This window comes from Octopus sinensis, linkage group LG6 (genome assembly GCF_006345805.1).
Source record: "Octopus sinensis linkage group LG6, ASM634580v1, whole genome shotgun sequence".
In the NCBI taxonomy this organism is placed as follows: Eukaryota; Metazoa; Mollusca; class Cephalopoda; order Octopoda; family Octopodidae; genus Octopus; species Octopus sinensis.
The window spans coordinates 46635528-46645527 of record NC_043002.1 but is presented as its reverse complement, the minus strand read 5'-3'; positions in this window follow the sequence as shown (position 1 = coordinate 46645527).

The window sequence follows — 10000 nt, the reverse complement described above, 5'->3', positions numbered from 1 at the left end:
ATTCTGATTTCAAATCACGCCGAGGTCAACTTCAGCGCAAGTATTGCAGTGTAGTTAAGAAGCTCACTTTGTAACCATGCTCTTTCGGGTTCAGTCACACAGCGCTGTATCTACATAGGACGTGTGTCTTCTACTATAGCCCCGGGTCGACCAATGCCTCCTGAGTGAATTTGGGAGACGGAAATTGTGTGGAAGCCCATCGTATACGTGTGTGTGTGTGTGTGTGTGTGTGTGTTTGTCCCCCACCACCATTTCACAACTGGTTTTGGTTTGTTTACGTCTCCGTAATTTTGCAGTTCAGCAGAAGAGACTAAGAACCATACTATGGTCGACTTGTTTAATGAAACCCTTCAAGGCGGTGCTCCAGCATGGCCCGCGCTTCTCTGACTGAAACAAGCAAAAGAAAATCAATAGTCTTTGAAAAGGGTAGTGGGTAATTTTACTGAAATCGCTGACCTTTCAATGACCAATTCTTTGGATGAGTTAACATGTTTGTCTGCTCGATCAAAGCTGACCTGGGGCTATACACCAACAACTTTAAACATAAAAGAAATAACATTTAAAATATTTAATACAACCATAGAATAAATCATATACAATTTTTTGTTCATTGCGTGTAATTTTTTAATGTAACAGCAGCAGCAGCAGCAGCAGCAGCAGCAGTAGTAGTAGTAGTAGTAGTAGTAGTGTAGTAGTAGTAGTAGTAGTAGTAGTAGTAGTAGTAGTGGCGGCGGCGGCGGCGGCGGTGGTGGTGGTGGTGGTGGTGGTGGTGGAGGAGGAGGAGGAGGAGGAGTTGTAGCTCCAGGTCATATCTGGTCAAGACGTCTAAACCGTGATCCTCTCGTACTTGTATCAAGTATAATGCTTAAAAGGACTACAAAGCTCTACCTGCGACGATTTCATCTCAATCGAAGGAGAGGAGCTTTCTCCGTCCGGGTTGCGGATCCGTGGAACAAGCTGCCAGACGAGATGGTGAAGATGCCGACGACCGCTTTGTTCAAAGCCTCCCTTGACCTCAAGTGGCCTGAACTCTTTACATGAACACCACCCTGTACTTAACTCCATGTCCCCCTACATGACCTTGCTATTTGCTTTTGAGCCAAATTAACTAACTAACTAACTAACTAACTTATCCTGGATTCATGCCACATTCATATTTTAAGACGGTAACGCGTGATTGGAGGGATGTTTAGCTGCTACTTCTGGCATATTAGATGGTCATATAAAAGCATCATTATCTCTGGGCTCGTCGAAGGGGCCGAGCTGACAGGAACGTTAGCACGCCAAACATAATACTTAGCCGCATTTCTTCCGACTTTAAGTTCCAAGTTCAAATGTCACCGAGGCTGACTTTGCCTTTTATCCTTTCGGGATCGGTAATAAGACCAGTTGAGTGATGGGGGTCAATGTAATCGACTATAGTCCTCCCCCACCCACCCACCCACCCCAAAAAACCAATTCAGTCCTAATACCAAGAGTAGAATGAAATATCACTGGATTCGTGAGATTGAGATTGGGAAGTGACGGGTTTAGCTGCAATGAGCCTTCCATACTTATCATTTTCATTACTGATCATTATTGTCTCGTATATTAGTTACACATTGTCAGATATTTCATCTTTGTTGACTTTGGATTGTATACAAAGCCTATTTAAACAAATAAAACGACACAACAACCTTTAAAGCATAAAATATATCGTATTAAAACAGAGGAGACTCAAGAAAAGATATCGTAGATATTAATTTATAAAGATTAAAACTAAGCCGTACAATGACATATTACACATGCCATACTCGAAGGTTATAAACAAGCGCTTACAAGTTATTTGCTGCCTCTATTTGAAGTATTATCCGTAACTACAAATACAAAAGGACTAAGTTAAAAGCATACACTTAGTCAGGTCCACCCATGGGAACTTTGTAAGGGAGCGGAGACAAGACTTTTTCCGAGGTTCCGATGCTGTGGTGGGGATTTCTCTCAAAATTCCAAGGGCTATGAGGAGATCGAGCATTATTTATTTAATTCTTCATTGTTTATTTATTTTGTGGGAGGGCGGAACGCCGTCAGATATTTCATTTTCAAATGGCATATCGGTCCGGGGCCCAGAGAACCAATGATGGGCTCTCCAGATCCCGCAGTAATACAATTTGAATTCCCATTCTCATGGGGTCCTTGATTTTATACATTTTTTTTTTCTTTCTACTGTAGGTAGAAGGCCTGAAGTTTTGTGGGGCTAGTAGATAACTTTGACCCTAGTATTCAACTGGTACTTATTTTATAGACCCGGTGAAGAAGAAAAGCGAAGTCGACCTCGGTGGAGTTTTAAACTCAGAATGTAAAGAGCCGGAAGAAATGCAGCCAAGCATTTTGTCCGGCGTATAACGATTCTGCCCGTTCGCCATTTTCTTTAATATATTAATATTAATTTCTAACTTAGGGCGACGAGCTGACTGTATCGTAAGCACGTCGGCAGAATTGCTTAACGACATTGCGTTCTTCTTTATGCTCTGAGTTCAAATTCCGTTGAGGTCGACTTTGCTTTCATCCTTTTAGAATGTAAGGCAAAGTCGATAAAGTAAGTACCAGTTGAGCACTAGGGTCGAGTCTTATCGACTTCTCTCGAAATTACTAGCCTTGTGCCAAAACTTGAAAACAATGTTAACTTCTAACATCAATTAAAGAAGGCAGCAAGCCTTTTGTTCGTTTTATCCAGTTCTGCGATTCTACTAATCGAATAATACGAAGGCGTGGTGTTTTTGAGTAAAACATTTCACTTCAAATGACTCCAGTCCACTCAACTGAAAATGTACAGGCGTCTCATTTATGGGAGAGTATTACATTCTCGCTCGTTTACACGCAATGGAAACCAGAATAAGATCCGGTTCTGAATAAGTCTGTAGGCTCATGACAGACCTATGACCTAATATGATATTGCAAAATGAAAGCGAAAGAAAATAACTCAAGTAAGTTAATGGCATGAATCTGGCTAATTCATGTCGGTAGTGAGGTACTGAGTGATATACACAAAGAAAAAATTCTCAATGTATTAAAATCCAACGCTTATTTGGAGAAATAAAAGAAAAGCATAGTAGCAACTATTAGCGAGTGTCAACGAGAAGGGGAGATAATTTTGAGAAATTTAGAATTGATTTCTGAGAATATTTAATCTTTATGATTAATAGGAAAATTTGACTTCTCTTAGCAGACAAGGAGACAGCTATAGATATGTTTATTAGGCGTCATCGCGCAAATATAAACTTTTCAACCATGCCACGTTTGTAAACAGAGATGTTTTACAAGTAGAAAATGAGTTGCGAACAGTTTGAGCCAGTAATAATTTGCGTAAACTCAAACAGTGAGCTAATAGAAATAAATCAAATGGGCTAATAGTATGAATTAAAATCTAATGTGTTTGTCTCCTGCCGTAGCTTGATTTACGCGTTCGCCACCACAACCTCGTTTAGGCTTAGCAGCCCTTCCTGTTTGTTTTCACTGTCCTGTTTGTGCTACCTATTTTGAACCTCCGCAAAATCCCAAATTTTATTTAATTTGCTTTGCGGAAGCAACTGTTTTATCGAAAGCGTATATTATTGTTAAATACTCGAAGAAATACGAGTCTAGAAAAACAGCCAACAACTGATGAAGGGTCGTTCTTTATGTTGTTTGTTTTGTTTCCCATTTGTGTCTTTCGTTGTTCGAAAGAACAGTTCATGTTCCATGTACCCGTGTTTCGCAGTTTTTAGTTGTACACGTTTCGTGACGTCCTGTGCCCACATATGCATATATATATATATATATATATATATATATATATATATATATATATATATATATATATATATATATATATATATATATATATACGTATAGATGTATGTACGTATACGTATGTATATATACATATATATATCATATCATATCATATCATGTCATATTTTATATATATATATATATATTTGACTTACAGCTGTTTCCAGTAGTCATTATAGGTTCGTTACTGATAGGTAACACTGGCGCTGTAATTAGCCGCTCGGCTGAATAAAAGAGTCCGTTAAATGCAACGGATTCACTATTAGATTAAAATAGCCATCTGTGTATCATACTTAATGTAAATACATCGCGTAAAGCAAATTATCTGCGATGTTCGTCTGCATGCTTTTTTGTGATATATTAAGTATTCTGCATTAAGTATGATACACAGATGGTTATTTTGATCAAATACTAAGTTGCTCGGTTATGGATCCTATCCATCTGTCATCTTTGGGATTGTAATTTTCTTACTACGGGGCAGATCTAAATTCAATGAACTTTTGTATAACCTAGGATTCGGCTAAGCCTTTCCTGCTCTTTCTTATATAAATTAATTATATGATTTTTTATCTACTTCTAACAAAACGTTAACTACTGCCACTTTAATCTTCTGAGCATAACCGTCATTCACGTCCAGTCTAGACACTTCACAAACAAGCACATCTTACGTGAAGAGAGACATCAAAAACATAACCATATCCAGTGGCAAGGATATTTAGTCTACTCCGCTCAGCACCTCCACGAGAAATCTTGCATGGTAGAAACACAGCTTTCGGGTTCAGTTGGGTGCTTCTTTTCAAAAGTGAAAATTTAAACTGAAAGTTCAAATGGACCTTAAATCCTCAGTTTAGGCTTTTCAGTAAAGATAATGATATAAACATGAAATTTTAAAGTTGTATTGTTAATTTCCTTCCTTTGTAGAAAATTATGATAAAATCTGAACGATTATGATTATGAAAGCATAATTGATGATATTCGCTAATCTCGGGTTATCTGAAAATGGCTACTGGTTAACAGATAATATACCTTTACACAAACCAAAGATAAAGTTAAGCACCTAATGAAATTATCTTTCCTGGCTTTTTTTAATTGGCAAAATTTCTAACATCATCCAAATAAATTTCTCTGACAATGTTTGACTCAATATTTAGTTTTACGACATCAACAGGTTGAACTTGAAACATGGTAGAGAATAAAGTTCTTTTATATGCTTGAGTTCTTCTGGTGCTACTATAGCTGGAATCGTCAACAATATTCCCCAATACAAATATTTGAAAATATCTCACAGTTAATAAATGAAGCCAGATAATGAATTTACAATTCTAAAAGCTTCAGTTCTGCTTTTCTAAGAGTTGCTTCATGTTATGAAAGTAAATGCTATATTTCTACTCTAAAATCTTAACCAAATCTACCCGCTTGTTGCTTGTCAAAAAAAGCTGGAAATCCTCTCCACACCAGAAGATTGATGGGGAAACACTTGACCCCCAAGGACCTGTGCTGGTCAAAGAAAGGTCAGTCCTTTGTTTAGGGTTTGACCTACATTACTGACCATAGTCTATGTAACAGAGAGCATTTCTTATCTCTTCCTCTTTTGTGTCAGCCAGACCAAGGAACAACACACTCTTTTGCGTCAGTCATGACCAAGAGCAACACTTCCTTTCGCCCTTCGATTGACGTACGAAGAGAAGCTTTCGGCTGCAAGCAAGACGATGCCACCGTTATCCATTCTTCCTTTCTAGTCATCACTTACTCTTTCACTCTCTGCTGACAGACAGCAACTTCTACACTAACAACTACTAACCAGCGAGCCAACCTTTTTGTCACTATAACTACAATTACTACTGTCTCTCTAACTATCTATCGGGCAAACGAATAAATATATATAAATAATATTTCTTCCTTCTTGGTGTTGAATTTCACTGGTTACTCCGACGTGAGAAATTTCAAACGTTACATCTACACACTACATTTGGTAGTGGGCTACATCATATCGACCTGGTATAGCATGTCACTTCAGCCGTTACAACGCCGCTTACTTGGTTTAGTTCTAGATGCTTTTCCAAAATGACATACTTCCAATGTAACATCTTTGGCTTGAATGACCTTATTGTAAATATCTTTTGCATTCAACGCTTTATGCCAAACATCCATGCTAAAACATCTTGCATTACTAACCAATTCCGGTAAGGTGAAATGCAATAGTCTGTCTGACCACCTTTCCTTTTAAATTTTTTAAGTCTGTCTGACCACCTTTCCTTTGACATGCTGCGTAAGAACCTAAGTGATTTTATAAGTAATTCCCAACATTTAGAGCTAAAACTAAACACGTTATATATCGTTACGAGCTCCGGTAAACATGAACTTGTGTCATTTTCACACAAATTGAAAGTATGACAACCACACGGGGTAAAATTTGCCACTGAAAACAGCTCGCTTCGGCGTCATTGTGCTTCCCGTCAAATTGGCATCTTTATTATATGCATGCACCCTTCCGTAACTTAGAAGAATAGCTTGCTCTTCCAAGGTATCCATAACTAACTGAGCACTCTCTTCGTTGTATTTATTGCTTTTATCAACGAAGTTAAGAAACTTCTCTTGTACCGCTTACCTACAGTTCTTTAAATTATACATCAACACAAATATTTTCTAGACGTGAAAGAATTCCGGAGCATCATATACACAGTAACTGCGAAGTATTTGAAGACTTCCTATCGAACAAAATTTGTTACTTTACATTCTGAGAAAAACTCCTTCTACGATTCGGAAAACAGGGAGTTAACTTGAATGCATTCAAGCTTTTTCCTGAAATTCATCTTCTTGTAGTACATGTTCTTGGCGATTAGGATCCCATCTTGACATGAATTGTATCAGACCTAAGAAGTCCGCCTTATTTTGGATCTCCAATTCAATGTGTTGATCCACTAAACATTAATTCACAACCCCCACAAAAAGAACGTCAGTCATGCACTTCCAAACGTTGCTGTTTTCATTGCTTCAGTTCGGACTACTCTTTCTAATAAAGTCAATTCTTTTCCAAGACGACATTTCTGGAACGTTCTTCAAACTTGGATCTTTGCTTTGTTGAAACTTTCCATAGATTTTTTTTGTAGTGTATAGTTTCTTAACTCCGCAAGATCTTCAAGCAGTTTCCTAGGGTTGGATTTGTGACTTGAAGGGCAGCAGTTACAAACCGAAATTCGCGACAACGGGGCAAGCAAAATAAAGATAAAAGTTTATTAATTTCAGTTTGAAGCATAATATTGTGAGAATATGGCACCGTGTCATTCTCGTTTTTTAACAACTGATATGAAATACGCCTTTGAGATCCTCCCTTTGCCGCTGGATCATATCTCTCTTTACTCTTTTACTCTTTTACTCTTTTACTTGTTTCAGTCATTTGACTGCGGCCATGCTGGAGCACCGCCTTTAGTCGATCAAATCGACCCCGGGACTTATTCTTTGTAAGCCCAGTACTTATTCTATACCTTTACCCCCTGACCAACCAATGACTCGTCCTTGGGCTGACAGATCCTTTGTGTGTGTGTGTGTGTTGTGTGTGTGTGTGTGTGTGTGTGTGTGTGTGTGTGTGTGTGTGTGTGTGTGTGTGTGTGTGTGTGTGTGAGTGAGTGAGTGTGTGCATGTTTATTTTTGGCGGCATGTATTGCCATCAATCATTACAGAATAAATTTTCTTACAATAATCTCGAAGAATGCTACTCCTAAACCAATTTGAAATTGCCGGTAGCTAGCAAATGCCTTTAAACCGCATAAAAATCAAACTGTGACAAGTACATTGTGCAAGTGTAATATCTGGAACTATTATATATTTATCAAGTTCGGAAACACTGAATTTTGTTACCATCTAACATTATTTGTGCAATTTGTCCCAAGTCCAGTGCAATTATTTATATCAATGTTTTATATTCGGTGCTTTAAAATGTTCAATTGCATTATAAAGACTATAGCCAGTTGTTGATACAACAGGAAAAGTAGAAAATCCTTCGAAGGTTATTTGCAGTATCAGATATTTATCGGTAAAATACCTCACTCACAAGTACATTAGTTTTATGATGCTTATATCATTTGATTCCACATTCAATATCGAAACCTCTCTCTTTTCTAAGTTGTCAAGTAACTCGTCAAGCAAAACCAGTGAAATAACATTCTTAATTAGACTCATACATTTTGTATGACGCGTGTTAACTTTTTATGTACTCTTTTTAGTAGATCAATTTGGCCATCAGCCAATCGAATATTTCAGTAGCGTCTTGTTTGTATACTATATGAAATTCTAAATTTTCACTTCTGTATTTTGGATACTGTCTTTCATAAATATTTTTGAAATATGTTTGAAATTTGATTTGCGTTTGCATAACTATTTGCAGTTGTTCTGTATTTTAAAGATTTTTCCTTGTGAGAGTGGACCTACACATGTTTGTAAATATACAGTTACAACAAACACTCATATACTACATTACTGTTCTTCCTCTTCAGTCACCTGAACAAATTTTTCCACTGTTTGTTATCCTTAGTATTCTACCTGCCCATTATCAGGAGCCGGTAATGAAATTAGGTAAACTTTTATAACAGGAAACTGACATTACTATAGCTAGAGGGAGAAAATAATTTACTTTGAAGTGCAGGATTCACCTTACACCAATATCAAAACTTTCTCGGACTAGTTCTGTAGCGCGCCAACAGATGGCAGCACACGGTTGCGTGTGCAGTGAGAGCTAGCAGTGAGCCAATGTGCCGAGTGACATCTCCGTGTTTACTTCTCAAGTTGTCAAATTTGTTTTTGTGAACACGTCTATGCTGTACTCTGCGTTTTTTTGTATGGACAGGAAGTTGGAACAAAGTGCCAACGTGAAATTTTGCGTTAAATTTGGGAAGTCAGCTTCAGAGACATTGAGCATGCTTCGACAAGCTTATGGCCACGAGGCAATGGGTCGTACGCAATGTTTCGAGTGGCACGGGAACTTAAAAGCGGAAGAACGTCCTTGGAAGACGTTGAGCGATCCGGAAGATTTGCCACGAACGTAACCCCCCGGAAATGTGGAGAAAAGTAAGTAGGGTATTTTAGAAGAAGACTTCAATCTAAGAATTGCAAAAAAATCTCTTTTCACGTTTTTCTTTCAACTTACTTTAGATCTCAAAATTTGTGCTAAATTATTAAAAAAAAAAGAAAAGAAAAATTTAATTTTCAAAATAAACATTCCATGATGGTGTGCAGCAGATTTTTTCTTTCAATTTAGAATGAAAATAAATTCTATTTATATCAATAGCTAAAGAAAAAAAATATTTGGAAAATAAGAAAGAATTATTGAAATTATTGAAAAAAAAAAGCTTACAGAGAGCATTTCTGCCAGGCTAGCATCAGGTCCTGAATGGAATTATGTATATTTTCTAAAACAAAGTCTTCTCGCATTTCAAATGCTTCTTTGGTTTTAATTAATACATTTAATCAAGACAATATTTTCCTTCATAATTGAAAAGATACTCCTATCTCTTTGCCTAAGAGTTGGCTCTGGTGTAAAATCCTTTAGATTTCGAAGCAAAGAAATACTCAGTTTTAATTACATGTCCGTAGCACTGCAGCTGTAATCTCTCTCAATCGCGAAGTAGCGGCTCGATCTAGAGAAACTCCCTGATCTCCGAACTGCGCATCCTATCAAGTTACGTTACTCCAGAGATCTTTCGAAGGAACCCCATTTCGGCCAATTATATTCGCGATCGTTCTCCTTCGGTCATTAGTTTTAGAATGTGAACAGCTAAATTGAAAATTTAATGCATCAAGCGTTAAAAGGTTAATTTTAAACATTCAAAAATGCTGTTACTTTCAATTAATCTTCTATAACTTGATGTCGAAACTTTCGTCGCACTGTCTGCGACTTGGTCATTGTCGCAGTTCCATTGCAACTGGTCTGAAACTAGGTTGTGGGCGAGACTCCTATACAAACTCCAGGTTTTAAATAATATAATATTTAAATTTTTCGTTCCATCTTCTCTGTAATTATTTAATTATTTAATTATTTATTACTCGGTGTCAGTTTTTCTTTTTCTTTCTTTTTTTTGAAATGCACCATTTTTGTTTTTCACAACTTGAACTATAAAGTCAGATTCCAAGAAAACCCTGGCCATTTTGATCTTAGTATGTTCCTGCAATAAGCTTATAGTTTATACTGTATTCT